The sequence below is a fragment of the Cavia porcellus genome, unplaced genomic scaffold, assembly GCF_034190915.1.
Source record: "Cavia porcellus strain 051 isolate PalLab524CR breed Dunkin Hartley unplaced genomic scaffold, mCavPor4.1 scaffold_3, whole genome shotgun sequence".
Taxonomy (NCBI): Eukaryota; Metazoa; Chordata; class Mammalia; order Rodentia; family Caviidae; genus Cavia; species Cavia porcellus.
Window position 1 is genome coordinate 27328954 of NW_026947486.1, and position 21150 is coordinate 27350103.

General features: G+C 39.6%; 1 protein-coding gene across 5 annotated transcripts in view; it reads right to left on the minus strand.

The window, feature by feature from the left end:
- LOC134475440 (protein VCF1-like) overlaps window positions 1-21150 on the minus strand; it is a 161006-nt gene that overhangs the window by 5262 nt on the left and 134594 nt on the right. For 2 of the 5 annotated variants that reach the window (XR_010046559.1, XR_010046562.1), the window contains exon 3: window positions 1372-1561. The exons of 1 other annotated variant lie outside the window; for it this stretch is intronic. The gene's annotated coding sequence lies outside the window, so the exon portion shown is untranslated. Of the gene's footprint in view, window positions 1-1371; window positions 1562-3354; window positions 3495-11167; window positions 11324-21150 lie in introns of those variants that run through there. 2 more of the 5 variants (XR_010046564.1, XR_010046560.1) reach the window with 2 other exon arrangements.

Sequence of the window (21150 nt, forward strand, 5' to 3'; positions counted from 1 at the left end):
TAATATGACATGGGAATACCAGGAAGAATGCTACAGGCTTAAACACATGATATATTGCTTAAGTGGCATGTGTAGTAAAACACAGTGTGATAGGGAGCTCAAATAAACACATTTTCTGTCATTTGCAACCCATTTAGCGATGTGAATCATGAAATCATAATTGTGAAGAAGCATAATGCTTTGTAATGTAACTGCAATCTTGGACCAGGGTGAGCAGAGTAAATCTCTCTTCCTAGTAAGCACAATATGCCATCTCCATTCTATCTTCACAGTTTGTTTAATCCTGCTTATACCATCTCAAGTCATTTGATCTTAAAATTACACTCTATTTAATAGCAGAGAAGGAAGCAAGCCCTTCAAAAGTAATCTCTGCTCAGACATAAAAAGTATTTGCTAAGACTACCACATGAAAGAAGAGACTTCTCTGGAGGTTTTCCAAACTTAGGAATTTGAAAAGGGGGAGCCATGTTAGCTCAGGAGGTGAAGTTGGACCCTATCTTAGGAGTACTATTAAGCAAATGAGAATGTTTAGAATGCTTTGGCAAAGGTGAGGTGAGCATGGTTCTTGGGGAGAAAGGACCTGTCCTTAAAGGAAAACCTACCAGATGCCACAGTGTATGAGTGTTCCTCACTGTAATCTTGACACAGTTATGGTGTGGGCTCTCCAATTATCAAGTTTAGGAGAGGGAATCTGGCAGGAAGTCATCCACATGACCACATCCGATCCAGATGAAATTGACAGGGGTCAGTAATTTGATGAAGGCACACACTGGGAAACTAGCAGTGCCACAGTTGAGAACCAGATATTTTACACTTTGAAACAGGGCCCCTTTCCTACATTATGGAACTGCTTTTGTAAAGAAGACCAGGTTGATCCTCAGAGTTGGGTCTGCAGATGCCAACTAACTGGTCATTTTCATAGACCTGGCATCTGGCATCTGGGATGAGTGATACCAAGCACTTTGCACTTTGAACACTTGATTTGGGCTAACTAAACCCAACAAAAATCCTCTCTCTGTGTGTGTGTGTGTGTGTGTGTGTGTGTGTGTGTGTGTGTGTGTGTGTGTCTTTGTGTGTCTGTGTGTGCTTGTACCCAAAATCACTCACAGCAACTTCGATCCTTTTTTATTCTAAAAGTGTTCTATACACAGTTACTACATCAAACATGGAACCTTTCAGCATCTCCAGCAATGTCTCTTTGTCAAAGCATATCCTCTCACCAAAATGAGTCCCTGACTTAGGCTCAACAATAAGGAGTGCATGCACAGGATTGCTGAGAGAACAAAATGTTGAGTTGCCAACTTGTGTCTCTTGGTAAGGCTTCATGCTTTGCTTGTATGCCTGAAGGCTGACCACTCAGCTCCATCTCACCTGCATAACACATGGACCTCCTCAACGAAGAGATTCCAGAGCCTTTGGCTACACGAAACACTTCAGCATTTGCTTCCCTTAGGTGGCCATGGGTTTTTCCTTGCAGTTTTCCTCTTAGAGCAGTGACAATTTTCATCATGCTTTTCTAATTCACATAGAATTCTTGCTCTTTCTGAGCAACACCTGTTTACTGCAACAGAATAAAATAATCATTTTATAGTGTTCTCTGGGGAACAGATCCTTATTTCCATAAGCAAATATAGAATACAATAAAGCAAACTTTATGCTGAGGCCCACATTGGAGCCTATATACTTGATTTCTAAACTCTCGTTGCTTTATACATACACACCATCACTTCCCCCATGTTTCAGTGAGAGCTCTGTAATATGGTCATTTTTACCCCTATAGAATGAGTTAAACCTAGATGCTGACACAAATATCAGATTATCTCTTGAGTTTCTCACTTCTTCTTGCTGGTCGTTGTGGCTATGACATAAACGGTGTCTTCTGAAGTGGTTAGTTATATACATGAACCACGACTGGAAAATAAAGATACATGTTGTCCTCACACAGCCATTTAGATACATTTTTTGTTTTCTTTAAACTAAGAACAAACTGTACAGTGGTGACATACATGCCTGATTGGTGTGAGGAGTATTACACTAGTGAAGCTTTTTTTAAATGCTTGGCATTTAAAAAAAAATATTTCCTTGTCAATCATGTAGAGATTGCAAGTGACTGGACAGCCTTAATGATGGGTAAATCATGTTTGAATCCAAAGGTTTGTGCTTCTCAGTTGGTAATAAACATATCAGTGAATGCACAAACAAGGCAAATGAGTCCAAAAGGGACAACAGTGATCTGCGATTTTGAAATTCCAGCAACCCTTGGCCTGGCTATCAGTATCACACTGAATTTTTTCCCCCTACTATTTATTGTGCATATTAGTCCATATTAATGTATTTCTTTGTGATACTTCCCTACATGTACATGATGTATTTTGAAGGAACCCTTTCTCCCTTCACTCTATCTCTTTCATTTTAGTCCCTTCATTGACCCCTTTTCCCTTGTCTAATATATTGAAATCTTAACACGGTGTGGACATTGAGTTTATGACCCACAGGTGCTCTCCAAACATTTCTTGGACATACACATGGATAGAGTCATCATTTCATGCACATACAAACAGAAATGGATGGACTGAGACAAGATATTGCATTATCTATGTGGTCACATTGTTGGTAAAAATGTGCTTGCACAACTTTTAAAAGACAGGGAAACAAGATCTAGTGAAGATTTTTAGATGTGGGCAACCATTCCAGAAATGAGAGCTTGAGCTGAAACTTTAAGCCCTGTTTTTTCTCTCAATTCTGATAAAGTTAGAGATACTTCAGCAATAAAATACATGCATTACTGGCAAGTGATCAAGCTGATAGGCTTTGGAGTTAGTCAGCAAGTCTAGCTCTCAAAATCCTCTCATAAATTGAATAATATAGTCATACTTCCCTCATAGTTTGTCATGAAAGTAAATGAATCAAGATAATAACAGGTGCCTAGCATGTGATGATTACTAATGAATGTTAGTTTTTTACACTATTAGCATGACTTATTTCTATGTTGCCTTGGAGACCAAAGAGCTATTTCTACTAAAATGGGTTACTTTACATACCCACCATGATGGAATGTCTGTTTTGTGGATTCAATTACAATAATTTCAGATCACATTGCAAGGCTGAAGTTTTTCATTGTGGAATGTGATGTCTGTGCTGATGACGCAATCAGGATATAGAACTGTCTCCTGCAAATGTCTCTTTGGAGAACACACTGACCTGAATGCTAACAAAGGGTGGAGGATTGGTAGTTGGAGTTGGGTGGAGTAGCTGATCTCCTCAGTTAACCTGATGATTGTCTCACATGCTGATTCTCTTTGAGCCCTCCTGCAGACTGAGGTTAACTCTACCACTTTTCTATGCAAGACTTACATGTGTATTTCACTCAGTCCATGATCCTTCTTCCTCCTCTGAATGCCTGTAAAACTGCGCCATAAAAGGAACAATGAAATAACCCTTAATACATAAAAGATTACCAGGTTTCTCCCCATAGTCAGAGACTACCCTTGAAATTTCTCCTTACTGTCTACCACAGCAGTAAGCAGATCACCAAGTGAGACTTCTTCAAGTGGAAGTTGGGATGGGAGAAATAAGAACATGATTGGCAAAATGATTGAGAGATGACCCGGATTGTCTTTACAGAAAGATCCAGAGGGCCTTCATCTGTGGTGCAATTGGGTCAGCTCTTGAACCTCAAGCACTCTTATACTGCTATATGACTTGTGAGAGGTTTTAGCTTCTCTGAGAATACAGTTTCCCTCCCTTGTAATATTGAGAAAATACTTGGAGATAAAGAAGTGAGTATGACAGAGATATGCTTATCAAACATGATTTATTGCAGTGCTTAACTCCAAGAAATAAGAATCGTTATCATCCTCTGTCCTTTATCCACCCTGCCTGAACAGTCCCATGCAAATGTGCATGGGTACATGCACAAATCACTGTTGATAATTAAAGCTAAATATTTGAGCTTCTAAGAAAGTCTTTCAGTCATGTCTTCTGAATTTGGAGGTGGTTAATTCTTGCAAAGTTGTTTCATGTGTTCAGTTCTCTGATGAAATCATAATGGCAAAATTATATTCACCTAATCTTGCATGTTTTGAGTTTTCTGTGCTCACATGACTTTGCCTGATTATTGCTATAACAAGCTCTACATGGTAATGAAGGCCACAAGGCTGAACTGATTTCCTGACCCAAAGAATGGCACAATCTGTTTGGGGGGCAACTTCCAGGGACAAAATTTGTAAGAATATACATAACTTTTTATCTAATGACATAGGAAAGAATGCATCTGCTCAAGACATATATTCAAAGAATGCTATGATAATCTGGTTGCCAAGCAGCAGACATAAAAGAGCTTTCCCCAAGGACAACATTGTAAGTGTCAGTCATAAGTAATAATATCTGGAGCATTGACCCCAGGGGCAACACAACAGCACACAGGTCCTTGCACCTTACTTCCTACCTGAGGAGCAGATTCATTCTGTCTGCACATTCTGATGGCTAACCCCAGCAATCCCTCAAGTGTTGACCACAAGCCGTGTCCCCAGTCCCATTCTGCTCTTGTTCCTTGTCATATATTCCTACCAGTGACAAGGTTCTTAATCATTGAGCAGTGCTCCCTGGCACTCCTACCAAAGGTCAGGATTCTGTCTTTTCCAGGATGAGAAAGGTCAGGTGTAATTTTATGTCATTAGAATTTCAGGAAACTGTCATAACCACCCACATTCTCTTCTGTCAGGAAAATCTCCTTTTCTTCAAGGTTACTGCCTACCATTTGGGTTCAGTGAGACCCAAATGAGATTAGTAATACACACTTGCCATCATCTCTTTGTGTTCACAGTACCCTCATGCCCTCAAGTTCAGAATGCCATTAGAGTATCATATGTTCAGTCCCTCTGAGTGAAATTCATGAAGGTAGAATGAGAAAATGGATAGAATGTATTTTAAAGGGATGCAGGATGTTTACACAATTAAATCATAGCAGTAAATTATGTCTCTCATGCTACTAAATGTATCTCAACAATATTTTATCTCCAGAATAACAAGGCAGTCAGGGAATCTTGTAGAGCAATATAGCTGTTAAAACATGACTATAGTCCTGACAGCAGTAAGACTAACATGAGCATAAGATGGCAAGAAGTGCTCATGAAGACTTAGCTGTGGTCCAAGGTTCAGAAATATACCCTGGTCCCCTCATCTGTGAAACAACTCACAGCACAAAATAAGTAAGGTAGAAATTGTGAGCATACTGTGGTATAGTCCTTTCACTACATAGGAATATGGGGAATATTATCTGAAGGTACATTCCAGCTCATTAAAACTGTAGTTCAACCCATGGGCAAGGACTAAGAAATGAAATTAAACGATGACTCATCAATATTGATGACAAAGTGTAACATGAACAGCACTCAATTAATTCAAGGGAAAGTACACAGGGCTACCTTTACCATACAGGGAATAACTAGGTAGGGGAAACAAGAGGCAAAGGTGAAGGCTAGCACATCTCCTCATTTTATTTCTTTTTGAGTCTCATAATGGTACTTGGCTGAGCTCTCTGTTTTATCACCTAAGAATAAAGCTTTCAAGGTGGCATGAAAATGGTTTGACAGATAGTTCTGATCCTTATCTACCCCCGACCCACAAGGTGTCTGAGTTACTCTGCTAGAACAAGTAAGCCACTCCACTTGCTAGGACTCAGCTCATGCATGACAGAACATTAACTGTTTCTGTAGCCATGTACTCAACTATTCTCACTCCCCCAACCTCATGCTTCTCTTCACTTCACTCTACCTCAGCTCATCCCACTAGCCCTGCCCACCCCAAACGTTAGCTACTGGATTGCCACTATACATGTATACCTGAAATACAGGAGGCTGTGATCTAGAGACCCCTCCCCACTCCAGCACGCAGTTTCTCTTCTGGACCATAAGATCCAGTGGCCTCATTGCCTCAAGCCCACCAGAGACCTCTTCCCAGCATCTCCTCTGCCTAAATACCACCATTTTAGACTATGGGGTAAGTCCTCCTGGGGAATGGGTGAAGGTGTCCATCCTCCAGCCCATTGTCCAAGTGCTAAGTAGGCCCAGCCTCCAGCTTTGGCCTCGACACAACATGCCTATCTGGACTTGAGTTACCTTCTTTAACCTTCATTTTGGTCTTTGATCTTTGTCTGGGTAACACTTCTTTCAATCCCATTCACCCTTCTTCTTGTTGGACATGCTTAGACCTCACTCATCATCAGAGGAACTGACTCTGTTTCTCCTAAAGTTATCTCCTGGGGTGCCTCCTCATTAACTTCCCTCTCCAATCTTTTCTCAAGTCAAAATGCCACATCTTTTTGTGTAACATGGCTGGACCACATTACAAACAAAATAATGGCTCTCTTTGACCAAAATATAGTTCCTTCGATGTTCAGATTCTCTCTGACATTGAACACTTTCTTAGAGTTCACACAAATTGGAAAAGGTCCTCTATGATCAGGTCTTTTGCACATGCTGCTCTCATCTTTCCTTCTATTCATTCTGTTCTAATTCACACCTGATAATGGCTCCTTCTCTGCCCTGACCCATGCCAGCCTCCTGTTCCAAACTTTTCCTCAAACAAAGATTTCAGTCCCACAATCAAACCTCTGTATTTGATGCCCCTTGCTCCCTCCCTCACCACCTCAACCAGATCTTACTCCCAACAGAATGCCTCTGCTGAGTCCACCCAGTTCCTCTACCCCAAACCTTTCTATTCTTTGAGACTTATTCACATCCATATTTCATTCTGCCTCTCCAATCTCCCAAATAAAAGCTTGCTTTAGTTCCATCTCATCAGATCCCTGACGTTACACTGAGGAATTCCTTCATCTCACTTGCTCCTTTAACCTCACTTGTGTAATAGTCATATCATTCTCACCATCACTGAACTCCCTGATGAGAGACAAGTTTGGAGGGTGGCCACCCACACCAGAGATGATCACAAAAAGCATAGTTGCTGTTCCTAAACAGGACCCTAGATGGAGCCCTGAGTCATACAGTCTCACCAGTCTAAACAAGACCTCCATTAAGTCCATTAAGTTTGACCAAATGCAAAAATCCAATCAAGACTCCCAAGAGACCCCAGCCCAATTTATGGCCCAACTAGTAGCAGATATAAAAGCCTACTCCTGCTTAGATCCCTCCTCAGCTCAGGGACAACTTTTTATCAAGGCATGTCTTTTTACAACGATCCCCTGACAGTAAGACCAAGTTCAAAAAATTCAAGGATGGTCCTCAAACCTCTATGGCTGATATCATGACCACTACCTTCAAGGTCCACAAAAACCAAAGACTTGCCAGAGAGGTCTCCAGGAAAGCCTCCAATAAATCGGTCTCCACCTTCTTGCAGCAACACTTAGGCCAGGCTAGTTACCCAAAAAACCTCTAAACCCCCTCGACTTTGCTTTCAAGGTAGCAAAACAACACTGACAATGCAATGTCCAAATCTTCAGCTCCACAAAAAAAACCTATCTCCTGGGTAGCTTAAAAGGTCACTAGAATATGAACTGTCTCTGCTTTGACTTAGGGGTGGGTCCATCTACTCCCATTCCCTGATTGGCTGACCTAATGCGACCTGTCTTTTTGTCTGAAGATCAGTGAGGCCTGTGCCTCTTGCAAAGCTAGCATATCACCAAATAAAACACAGGTAACTCTTCCAGTTAAGGATAAGTCAATCTTATTTCTGCTCATAGGAGGGCCACTCATTCTTCTTTGTCAACATTCTTGGGACCTACAGAGTCAAACCTTCAATATTGGTTATATGGATGTTGACAACAAGCCCTTTCATCACTACATGACAACATCCTTAAAATTGTTCCTTAAAACATCATATGTTTTCTCATTCACTCTTGGTGGTTCTCCAGTGCCCCATTCCCCTTCTTGGATGGGATCTCCTTCTGGAAAGATCCTCAGTGACCTTCACATTTGTATTAAGATTGTTCTAAACAAGAATTAACTAGATTAGTGTCCTGGCCCATGGGTGAATCAACATAGATGCTAGCGGGGGAGTGAGGATGAGAAGGGACAAGAGGCATGAAGAATGGAGACAAGACAGGTTTCTAATCAAGTCTTGTTTATTCAAAAAAAGTAACAAGTATATAGGTTATTGGGGGAGGAGGGAGTTGGGTTCTGAAACGTCAGCAGGTAACTTAGCAACAGTGGCAAGACTGAGGGTTATAGGCTAATTCACATCTCCCGCACACAGGCTCATAACATAATCCCTGAATAGGCCAAACAGGCCAGGCAAGGAGCTGCTTAACTACCAAACTTAACTCCTAGAGGGGGTTAAGGTGGTGCTGCCTACAGATACAAGGTGGCAGCCAATTACAGGGCTTCCCATAAGTCCCCCTTTACTTTAAAATATAAAAGGTATATAAGATGCTGCATCCTTGAGGAGACTGTGTCTGTCTTGGGTCAGGGTGCTTCCACAGGGAGGCCAACCTAGCCTTACCTGTCATTGTAAGGCAGGGCAGCGAGAGGCCCAGTTCCTGTCTTAGGTGGAGGTTAGCATCCCATGTGAGGCCCAGTTGCCTGTCTCTGGCTATCCAGTCTATCGCACAAAGGTAAGAGAAATGGAGTGGGCAGCATGCTTTTACAAAGAATTATCATAATACAGTTTTGCAGGCTCTGCATAATTTTCTCTAACAGCCATTTTAAGCCCGTGGTAATGGGCCTGTATAGGTTGCATTTTTATGGCATCCACCTATTGTTTGACAAAAGCCATCAACTTATTAAAAAGAAAAGGGCCTAATGAGAGTAAAACCAACAGTCCAAGCAATGGTCCAACTAATTATAGAACTGCAGTTAGTGAGGGTGACAAACCCAGCATCAATGTCAGAGATATTGTTACGAGAACTTCCCTGGAGGTAGGGGGAATCACTGAAACCTATAGGCTGCACTCTAAACGGGAGGCTGGCACTACACTTTGAGTCAGGACATGGGTCTAATTGATCCTTATTTGGGGGGGGTTATAAGAGGCTTGGAGAGACATACCCATTTTTGTGCATTGCCTCCTCCCACTTGGGAGTGGCATTGAAGATATGCCATATTATCATTGTAAATCTGTCATTCTAGTGTAAGAGGTGTGCTTAGTTTTAACTATACCTCCCTTTAAATCACATTGGGAACCGAACAGAGTGCCACTCAGAGCCCTTGCATTGTGAGGGGTCCAAAGTCTCCCTTTTCTGACAGTGGTAAAATCATCATAATCCCAAGGGACAGGATCCAGGCTGTCAGTTCCATCATCTGAAAAACAAGAGCTGGGAAAAATCTCTCAGGGGTCATTTTTGTCCCTGGAGTCATCTGTAACATTATCTTCTATTTGTTGCATTTGATCTATTTGTTTAACCAGTCATTCTGGTAGGCATCTCGCAGATTTCATCTCTTTTAGAGTATATGCATACTGATCCTCATCCCCAGATAAGGACTGGGTCTGTACCATGCCATGAGTTAGTCAGGGGATCTCTCCATAGTACAGAAGCAAATTGCTTTTGTGTTTTAATATGCCAAAAACGGGTGGCTGCTGATTGTCCAGCAGCATCCAAATTTTAAAAAATTAAGGATGAATAAGGCATGAGATAGAATATTTCTAGGTGGCCCCCTTGTGGGGTACTATTCTCCCTTTTTAATTTTATCAACAGGTATGCCCTTTTAATTATGCCTTGACCTTGAGGCTTATAAAGTATGCCTTTTATATAATTAACATTAAGATGTTCTGTCTTTGGAGTCCTTCTTGCAGTTCTTTGCAAAATGACCAGTTTCTCCACAGGTAAAATAGTTTTGTTTATGCTTTTGAGATAAAAATTGTTTAATTGTAAACCCTTGCAAGGCAGCAGCCATAGCAAGGCCTTGCTGATAAGCAGTTCCTGTTAGGTCTGTTTTGTTTTTATGAGGTCTGATAGCAGCCTGACAGGCAGTATTAGCATTTTTAAAAGCTAACTGCTTAACGAAATCTGTGCCTGCATTAGCGTGACCAAAAATTCTGCCAGCGGCAGTAATCAAATGATCGACAAATTCTGAGAAAGATTCATTGGGCCCTTGCTTAATGCTCATGAGAGAGGAACTCATATCACCCTTTGTAGGCAATGTTCTCCATGCTCAAGTAGCTGCTGTTTGAATTCGAGTGAAAAGCGCTGGGTTAAATTGCTTTTGGGCCTCTCTATCTGCATAGGGGCCCTCTTCTATTAACATATCAAGGTTCCACCCATTGCCAGCTTGTATATTGTGGCTGGTGGTCTCTTTGCAATTTTCTATATATTCTGATTTCCACAAAAGATAATGCCCACCCAATAAAGTTGCTTGGGCCAATCCTTGCCAATCTGTAGATGTGAGCCAGCCATCAGCCAAAGAATCCAAGATCGTGGTACTATATGCAGCTATAGCTCCCTACTGTGCAACCACTGTTTTTAATTCTATATTCAGTTTGAAATCGAAACTGGAGTAGTGGCAGAAACCTCCGCCCTCTGCGTCTGTCATTTCAGTCACAGAGAAAGCCTTCATATCATCTAGCTTCAATTTTGGGTCAGGCCAGAGGGTAAAATTAGAAATCATGCCCCCCCCGGGGGGGGGGGACCACTGAGTGGGAGAAATCCGGAGGAAACTCTGGGGTTTGTTTTACTTTCCATTTTGCACTTTGCTATTTTTAGCCTTTCTAATTAGCTATTAAATCTTGATGTTCTTTTTCCAATTCAATCTGTTGTCTTAAAAGTTCAATTTGGTCTCTTAATTTCTTCCTAGCATCAAAAGTTAAACACGCTGAAGCGGGAGTGATACGGCCATATTTACAATATGGGGAGGGCGTGCAGCTAGGGCCTTGCTAAGGGCTTTGCCTGCACCGGCTGCCTGGTGCGCAGTGGTCCTGCCCTGTGTTAAGCCTGCAGGGGGTTGAGTGTTAGCAATTACCGGGTCATTTTGCTCCCAGAGATAAAGTTCATTAAGCTCTAATGGACACAATTGCTTAAATTTTTCCTTTACTCTTTGTGTCTTTAAAGCTTTTCTTAAACTTTTAACAAAAATTTCATGCTGGCTCATTTCTTGCTAATGGACACAATTGCTTAATTTTTTCCTTTACCCTTCATGTCTTTAAAGCTTTTCTAAACTTTCAACAAAAATCTCATGCTGGCTAATTTCTTGTCCCGTAACCGCTGTTCACTTACCAAGGTTCAGCAGCATGGCAAGCTCCCACATCACCAGGTCCTCTATTTTGTTTTCCTTTTTCTACTTTGGGCACATGAACAGTGTCCCTCACGAAGTCCCCTGTTCTCATGTCTGACTTTGGGTACCACTTGTCCAGGCCCACGGGTGAGTCAACATAGACACTAAAGGGGGAATGGGGATGAGAAGGGAAAAGAGATGCGAAGAATGGAGACAAGATAGGTTTCTGATCAAGTCTCATTTATTCAAACAAAGAGTAACAAATATATAGGGTATTGGGGGAGGAGGGAGTTGGGTTCTGAGACATCAACATGTAATTTAGCAACAGTGGCAAGACCGAGGGTTATAGGGTAATCCAAATCTCCCACACGCAGGCTCATAAAGCAGGCTGATTAACATAATCCCTGAATAGGCCAAACAGGCTAGGCAAGGAGAGAAGCTTAACTATCAAACTTAACTCCTAGAGGGGGTTAAGGTGGCTGCTGCCTATAGATATAAGGTGGCAGCCAATTACAGGGCTTCCCACAGATTAGTCTAATCTAATCCCACAAGCCCTTCTGAATCAGAGTGCTTTTCCCAGTTGGTAGCAAAAGTAAATATCAAGGAGATTCAAAGCTTGAGACTCAGTGTACCATTGATGGTTTTCAGGGTGAGAACAAACACATGCAAGAATATGACAGAGGCCACTAGGATATGAGGGTACCTCCCCATCAACAGCTAGCAAAGAAATGGGGATAAAAGTCCATTTATTCTGTTAAACTTGTGAAAATTACTCCTCCCAAGATCCTGAAGGAAACAACCTACTGCAGCCAACAATTTGATTGCTGGCTAGTAAGGTTCTTCCCAGAGAATCCAGCCAGACCCCTTTTCTCTGACCAGTAAAAATGGGAGATAATAAATGGGTGTTTCCAAAAGCTCCAGCTTTTATTTTCAATAAAAAAACAAATGCAATGATCTGTCCATACCACCATAAGAGATTATTTTTTATTATAAATGGTCAAGATCCTCTTCATTTTAGGATAACCAATCCTAACTTCTTTCTTCACACCAGCCCTACATGAAAGATTTGCCTTGAATGAAATTCATCTGTCTAATAACTTCCTTTTCCACTTGCTTCAAGAAAGCTAAGGAGGTCATTTCCAGAAACTCCTGCTAAAGGCCTGTTCATTTCATCTATAAACTCACCAAAATTCTGCTTTCTTGGCTGGAAATGTGACAATTTCTCTTCCAAGTGTTGTTCATGTTGGGGCAGAGTAGAGGGGACTTTTGTGACAACAGCAGTTGTAGACATGTCAAAACAGTTAGATACATATTGCATATGTAGATACACACACACACACACACACACACACACACATGCACACACACTTTTACATGACATAACAGTGCTGCAGTAAAATCCAGGAACCCTTTGCATGCATAAAATCATAGACAAGTTGTGCAGCAGAGTCAAACCATACCAAAAAGCTGGCATGCTTCAAGGTTTCCTGCACAGGGAAAGTGTTGGGAACTTGGAAGTGATCAAGGTTTGGGATAAGCCCAGAGTTAAATCATAGTGATCAGAGAGAGATATTGAGCACAATCTGTACACTGGTGGGGAAGCCGCAAAGCAGAAAGCAGCAGGAAGTTTTGGCTGTGAAAGCCTGCTCAAGGAGCTTGTGCAGGACTTTGCAGGCATATTAGGTCACTGATTTAGGTGCTAGGATAGCAACACAAGTCAGATAGGTCAAGCAGAGAGTCCATATTCCCCTGAAGTGAAAGAGAGAGGAGACCAGAGATTTTTGTTCTAAAACATAAAGGTTGGCAACTTGATGTTTATGCTTCTGGTGTCTCTGTTGGTGCGGACAGCTCATTCCTAAATATCCTCACACCACTGAACTCCTTTGCTTCACTATGTCCTCGACCTTAGACTAGGTCAGTTATAAATAACAAAAAAGTATTTCTTGCAGTTCTAGGGGCTGGAAGTCAGAATGTAAGGTGCTAGACTGGTTGAGTTTAGTGAGTCTTCTGTTAGGCTGCACACTGTACTCTCAGACACCAGACAGGGAGATAGCTGGCTCTCTAAATATTCCTTTAAGGACACTAATCCTATAGGGCTCAACATTCATGAAGCAATCACTTCCCAAAGGCTTTATCTCTGAGTAGTATCACACTGAAATTCCTTCATTGCATCTGGGATATGAGGAATCAAAACAGGTAGTGAAATACCTTGGAGCATTCAGAGGCAAGAGCAAAAGTAGTAAGGAAGGACTTTGGAGAAAGGAAAGAGAATGCTCATAGTAATCGCAGATTAAAAGAGATCAAGATGTTGATTGAAGAAGAATGACTAAGAAAAGACATCTATCAATGTAGTATATGAGATGCTCAAGATAAACTTGATTCTCCATGAGAATGGAGAAAGGAACCATCAAGAAGAGAATACTGAGTTGGTGAATGATCCCAGTGCAAAAGCATCTGCTGTATCCTAGGAGAGAGTACAGAGCTGGGTGCCATTTTGGGAAAAATTAGATCTTTTTTATTCTAAAGAGAATAAAGGAAAAGAGAGCAGAACAAAGCAAATCAGAAAAGAACAATGCAAGGAATATAGCACTTCACAAAAAACAACGGGATATCAACAGTAGCTACCATAATGTCTCTTTTCTTTGAAATAGTTCAGCATACCTTCACACACAATAATGTCAAACATGACAAAAATAGTGTAAAATTATTCAAGAGAATGAAGGGATTACAGAACATTCAAAACCAAATAACTGGAAACAAAAAGTGGCTATTATAATCTCATTTTCCTTAAAAATTTGTTTATATCATCACACATAATAAAAATCTAATAAGACACAACAGAGTAGAACCAATAAAAACAATAACAAAAGCATGATAGGACTTCAAAGGAAGATGATACTAAACCAGCAATGGCTGCCATAATCTCATGTTTTCTACAAAGTAAATGCTCATACCATCACACATAATAAAATCAAGCAAAACAGAATAAAACCAATCCAACCAATGAATGGAAACATTATAAGACTTCAAAGCAATATAATGGGAAACCACGATTACCATAAAATATTATATATACTTTCCATTTCTCAAACTAGGGACACTATATGGTATTTATATATGTGACTTTGATTTATTTCACTTATGAGTGTGGTCTCTAGTTGCATTCATTTATTTATAGATCTCTCAATGTTATTAATCTCTATAGCTGAGTAATATTCCATGATGTAAAAGTATCACAACTTTTTTATCCATTCCTCAGTTGATGGGCATTTAGGTTGTTTCCAAGACTGGGCTATTACAAATTGTGCTGCTATAAACATGGGTGCACATATATCATTGTGCTATGATGTTTTCAGTTCTTCTGGGAATATGCCTAGAAGTGGAATAGCTGGAACAAATGGGACTTCCAATCCCAGCTTTTTTGAAAATTCTCCAGACTGACCTCCACAATGGTTGCACCAGTCTAAACTCCCACCAACAGTGCAAGAGAGTACCTTTTTCCCCACAGCTTCTCCAGCAGTTGGTGGTTTGCTTGACCTGGCCATTCTTTCTGGAGTGAGATGGAATCTCAGTGTGGTTTTAATTTGCATTTCTCTAATGACTAATGATGATGAACATTTTTTTCATGTATTTATTTGTCATTTGTATTTCTTCATCTGAGAAGTATGTATTCATCTCAGATGCCCATTTTTGGAATGGATCTTTGAATTTTAGGGGTCTGATATTTTAAAATTCTTTATATGTTTTAAACAGAAGTCCTTTGTTTGAGGGAGAAATCACTAAGATTTCTTTCCCAGGTTGTGGGGTTTCTTTTCATTATGCTGGAGACTTATATTGATACACAGAAACTTTTTAATAAGATGTGATCCTAGTTATTGATTCTGGGAAGTATTTCCCATGCAATTAGAGACCTGTTCATGAATTCTCTACCTACCCATATATCTTCAACGTTTTCACCCAATTTTTCTTCCAATATATTTAGTGTTTCTGTTTTAATATTCAGATCTTTGATCCAATTAGATTTTAATTTAGGACATGGTGATAGGCATGCATGTAGTTTTAGCTTTCGGCATATGGAGAGACAGTTTTTCCAACACCATTTATTAAAGAAACTGTCATTCTTCCAGTGAACATGTTTGGACCCTTTATCAAAAATAAGGTGGTTGAGTGTGTTTGTAGTTGTGGTTGTATCTTCTAATCTATTCTATTGATCTTCAGCTCTATTTTGATTTCAGTACCATGTTGATTTTACTACAGTTGCTTTGTAGTATAACTTCCAGTCAGGGATTGTGATGCCTCCTGCCTTGCCTTCACTGCTTAGAAGTGTCTTTGCTATTCTAGGTCTCTTCTCACTCTAGATGAATTTTAGGAGTTATTTGTCGAGATATATGAGGTATGTTGATGGTATTCTTATTGGGATTGCATTGAATCTGTATAACAGTTTTGGGAGAACGACCATTTTCACAATATTTATTCTTCCTATCCATGAGTAAGGGGTGTCTTTCCACTTTCAGAGATCCTCTTTAATTTCTTTTTTCAGTGTACTATAATTTTCCTTGTATAGGTCTTTCACTTCTTAAGTGAAAGAAATTGATTAATACTTCATTTCTTTGGTTACTAGTGTGAAGGGTGTGGCTTCTCTTATTTCTCTCTCTGTGGTCTTGTTGTTAGTGTATAGGAATACTATTGATTTTTGAGTATTAGTTTTGTGTCCAGCTACCTTGCTTAACTGGTTTATTATATCTAAGAGTCTTTCAGTGGAGTTTTGGGGGTCTTCTATGTAGAGTATGATGTCATATGCAAAAAATGATAATTTAACTTCTTATTTTCCTCTCTTTACCCCTTTTATTTCTCTCTCTTGTCTAATTGCTCTGGCTAGTATTTCCAGTACTATATTAAATAGGAGCAGTGACAGGGGACATCCTTGTCTTGTGCTGGATTTTAAAGTAAAAGCCTTCAATTTTTGGACATTTAGTATGATACTGGCTGTTGGTTTGTTGTAAAAAAGAAGCCCTTTTTATATTGAGGTAAAGACCATCTATTCCAATTTTCTGTAAAGTTCTTGTCATAAATGAATGTTGGACCTTATCAAAAGATTTTTCTGCATCTATAAAAATAATCATGTGATTCTTACTTTCGGCTTTATTGATATGGTGGATTACATTTATCAATTTACCTATGTTGAATCATCCCTGCATGCCTGGGATGAATCCCACTTCGTCATGGTGTATAACCTTCTTGATGATTTGCTGCTTCCTTTTTGTCAATATTTTATTGAGGATTTTTGCATCTGTGTTCATTAGGGAGATTGGTCTATAGTTCTCTTTTTTAGTTGGGTCTTTCTCTGGTTGGGTACTAGAGTAATATTTGCTTCCAGGAATGACTTAGGAAGGATTGCTTCCCTTTCAATTTCACTGAAGAGTTTGAGGAGTGTTGGCATTAAGTATTCTTTGTATTTTTTGTAGAATTCTGCAGTGAATCCATCTGGGCCTGGGCTCTTCTTTGTAGGTAAGAACTTAATTATATTTTGAATTTCATTAATAGAAATTGGGTTATTCAACAGTTTTACATCTTCTTGATCTAGCTTTGGTACTTCGTATTTTTCTAGGAATCTGTCTATTTCTTCTGGTTATCAAACCTATGAGAGTGGAGGTTTTCGAAATAGGTCATGATAATCTTCTGTATTTCTGTAGAGTCTGTTGAATTTGGCTTTTTATTTCTTATTGCATGAATTTGAGCTTTTTTCCCCTTTTTAAATAAGCTTGGCTAGGGGCTTATCAGTTTTATTTATTTTTTCAAAGAACCAACTATTTGATTTATTGATTCTTTGGATGGTTTTTGTAGTCTCTCTTGCATTGATTTCTGCTCTGATTTTTATAGTTCCCTCTCTTCTTTTGTCTATGGCTTGACTTGCTCTTCTTTTTCTATATATTTGAGGTATAGCATCAAGTTATTTATTTGTATTTATTCTGTTTTCTTGATATTGGATCTCAGTGCAACAAATATTCCTCTGAGGCTGACTTTCATTGCATCCCACAGATTCTGGTAAATTGTATTTGTATTTTCATTTGCTTGTATGTATTGTTTAGTTTCTTCTTTAATTTCCCCTGTGACCCACTGATTACTCAAGTGTGTTATTCCGTTTCCACGTGTTTGTGAAATTTTTGAAGTACCCTTTATCATTAATTTCTAATTTCATGGCACTATGATCTGATAACATGGAAGGGAAAATTTCAAATATTTTGCATTTATTTAAATATGTTCTGCATGCTAATATATCTTCCATTTTTGAGAATGACCCATGTACTGCTGAGAAGAATGTGTATTCTGATATTGCTGGATGGAACACTCTGTATATGTCTATCCAAGTCCATTTGTTCACAGGTGTGATTCAGTTCTGTTATTTCTTTGCTGATTTTCTGTCTGGTTGATCTGTCCCTTGAAATCCATTTGTTAAAATATTTGGTTCAACTCTGCTATTTATTTGTTCATGTTTTGTCTGGTCAATCTGTGCATTTGTGAAAGTGGATATGTTATTTAGTTTTTTCATTGCTTAGGCAAAAAACCTGATGCCCAGTGTTAAAGGAGGAAAGGTTTATTTAGCTCACAGTTTGTACAAGTTTCATACCATTATCAGCTGTATTCATTCATTTTGACTTATTGATGTAGTTGACTTCATTGGTTGGCTTCATTTGCCTTTATCTTTGACTAGTTTATGTAATTCCAGTTTGGTGGTCGTGAATTTTTTGAGGTGATCCTTATCGTGGAAATACTTTTATTTTTCATGCTTCTGAAGGAAAATTTTGTAGGATGCAGAACTTAGGGTTGGAAATTGTTATCTTTTAGGCCTTGAAACACTTCACTCCATGTACTCCAAAAATTTACACTTTATGTAGAGAAGTCTCCTGTGGTTCTAATGGGTTTGCCTTTTAATGTGATTTGTTGTCTTTATCTAACAACTTTTAAAATTTTGTCCCAGTGATGAATTTTTAAATTTTGAGTACAATGTGGGAAGGAGAGGTTGTCTTTTGTTCATACTTATTTGGTGTTCTATGTACCTTACTTATCTGATGTATATTTCCTTCCCTGTTTGCAGGAAGTTTACTGTCATTATTTCTGTGACTAGTTTTTTTTAAAACAACATTTGTACTGTCTTTGTATTTCTCACTTATATCAGTTTATTCTGATTTTATACTTAGAGTAAAAAATCAGTGGCCAAAGACATCACAGAAACCTTGCAAATATTGGGAAATTAAATAATATCCACTTGAATAATCAATGGGTCACAGATGAAACTGAAGAAGAAATTAGACAGTTCCTACCATCAGATGATAATACCACTACAGTATACCAGAACCTATGAAATACAGTGAAAACATTCCTAAGAGAAAAGCTCATAGCAGGAAAATCTCACATCAGAAAAACAATGTGAGCTTAAATAAATTACCTAATGATGTTCTTCAAAATCCCAGGAAAACAAGAACAGTCAAATTGAGAACATGGTGCATAGATAACAACAGCTACAGAGGCTCTCTAAGATAGCCAGCTCAGAATCCAGGAATGGTGCAGTGTGGGGAGTCCTAAGAAGGGGGAGATATACCCTGCTGACCCAGGAACAAACTAAACTGATAGAAATCAACTGGAAATGCAATCCTGGTGCTATGACTGGAACAGATAAAGTCTCAGCACCAAAGCTGGAATCCATGCCTCTGGAAACCGTAATTTGAATTCCCGGCCACTGCTGCTGCATCCGAATCCACACAGCAGGGATAGAGATGCACAAGCTCTGAGAGTGGAAATCAGTGAACTGAATTGAGAGCAGAACTGGTGGGGAGCCCTGCATTGACCTGTGGTGACTTAGAGGAATGGGGACCCCTCCATGGATAAGGACGCTCCAACAGAGGACATTCTGGGACCAGGCAGACTAGCCAGAACAGGACACTGCAGTGACTTCAGTCAAATATTCCCCTCTCAAGCGAGATTGGTGGGAAGTGCCTGACCTGGGTGATGCCACAGACTAAGACCCAGTAGGCTAGCCCAAACCAGGTCCCTGTGCCTGGTGGTACACCCTAGCAGTGAAGCCTTCAGTAGGTTGACGTGGAGGGGCAGGCCCAACATATGCTACCCTGGTCTGTGTCTCCCTAGTACACTACAGTGGGTGGGAACACCTAGCCGGTGTGATTCAAACAAACTAACCCACAAAGAAAGAAACTGGGCCTCTTATATACACCTGTATGGAAGGAACAAAAAATATGAGAAGGAGAGGCAACAAGAAAGGGTCCTTGTACCCCAATCCTGACAACACTGATCCAGGAAAGGTAAATGCAAAGGAGAATGAGGACAGAAAACATGCAATATCAGCTATGGCACCAAGAAACATAAAGCGATATCTCTGGAGCCTCATAGACAAGTTCAAAAGTGAAGTATTTAACAAAGTAAGGCAAGATATAAGTAGAATAGTTGCAGCAATGCTAAGCACCACCCAGGAAAAAACAGATGGTGGAATAGAAGAACAGAAAAAAAAGGGAGAATTGTTTGATGGAGAAAATAGAGAAAACATAGAATACATGAAGCAGGTTTAAAGAGATTACCAGGAAACTAAAATCTCTATTGAAAGCTGGCATAACAGCTTGAAAGAAACTAAGGATACATAATCTGAACTGGAGGACAGATTTATAATTAGGGAGCATGAAAGGAAAAACTTCTTTAAAATAACAAGGAAACAAACAGCAATAATAGAAAGGCTAGAAGATGATAAAAAGGATCTATAACTTAAGAATTAAGAACACAAAGGAAGAAGTAGGGACACAAACAAATGAACTACAAAGGCTTTTCATAGAAATAATCCAGGGGAATTTCCCTAATTTAAGAAAAGGTAAAGATACTCAGATGTATGAGGCATACAGGACCCCAGCCACCTACAACCCAAACAGAACTACACCCAGGCATATAATAATTAAAATTCCAGAAATCCAATATAAGAACAGACTATTAAAATCCATCAGAGACAAGAAACAGATCACTTACAAGGGAACACCCCTCAGAATTACAGCAGACTTCTTGGCACAAACCATCAAATCACAAAGAGTGTGGGGTAAAATAATTCAAGCTTTGAAAGACAATAACCTCCAGCCAAGATTGATATATCCTGATATCCCTAGAAATTAATGGAGAAACAAATTGCTTCCATTAAAAAGAGGAACTAGGGGAATTTCCAACCACCTATTCAACTCTACAGAAAATACTGCAGGACGTTCTAAAAGAGAAAAATAACAAGATTCCAAAAACAGTAGCAGAGAGGCCACAATGAATGGAGCAGAAAGTGAAATGAAAAAGACAAACTGACAACTAATGACAGAAAAAGAGCTCAACAGAAATGAGGCAGAGAAGGTTGGTTATAATATCTACTATAGATGGCCTAGATACACTAACTTAAGGGAAAAATAGAGAATAGCAGGAAGAGTGGTTCAAGAGATAGGGTCCACTGAGAGGCTCTTTATAGGAAATATAATTAGCCTAAAGAAGGTTATATGGACCAAAATCAAACATGAGAAAATGGAACTCAATATTATAGGGAACCAGAGAGTAATAGGGATAACTAGACCAGTATATATGGATAGGTTGAACAGACAGGCTTTAATAAATGAAGAAATATAACTAGAAATCCATCCCAGGAGTGAGAAAGTTCAGAAACACTTAGGTAAATAGCAGGTTGCTCCCCCATACAAAACTGTGAGTGTTGGGGAGACCCAAAAATGCAGCTCATTCTGGGAGAGTAAAAGGGAGGAATAGTCCTCAAAAAAAGCAGAAGATATAGCTAATAGTGTATCAGGAATTAAAACCCCTATTACTCGCACCACTCTGCTTGATTGGAACTCGTTCTGCCCTAGCTTGTATACAAGCACTGGATCTGAGGGACCCAGATGGCTGACCATAGCATAGGGGACATCTTTAATTCTTTATTAACTCAATCAGGATCCATGTATGACTT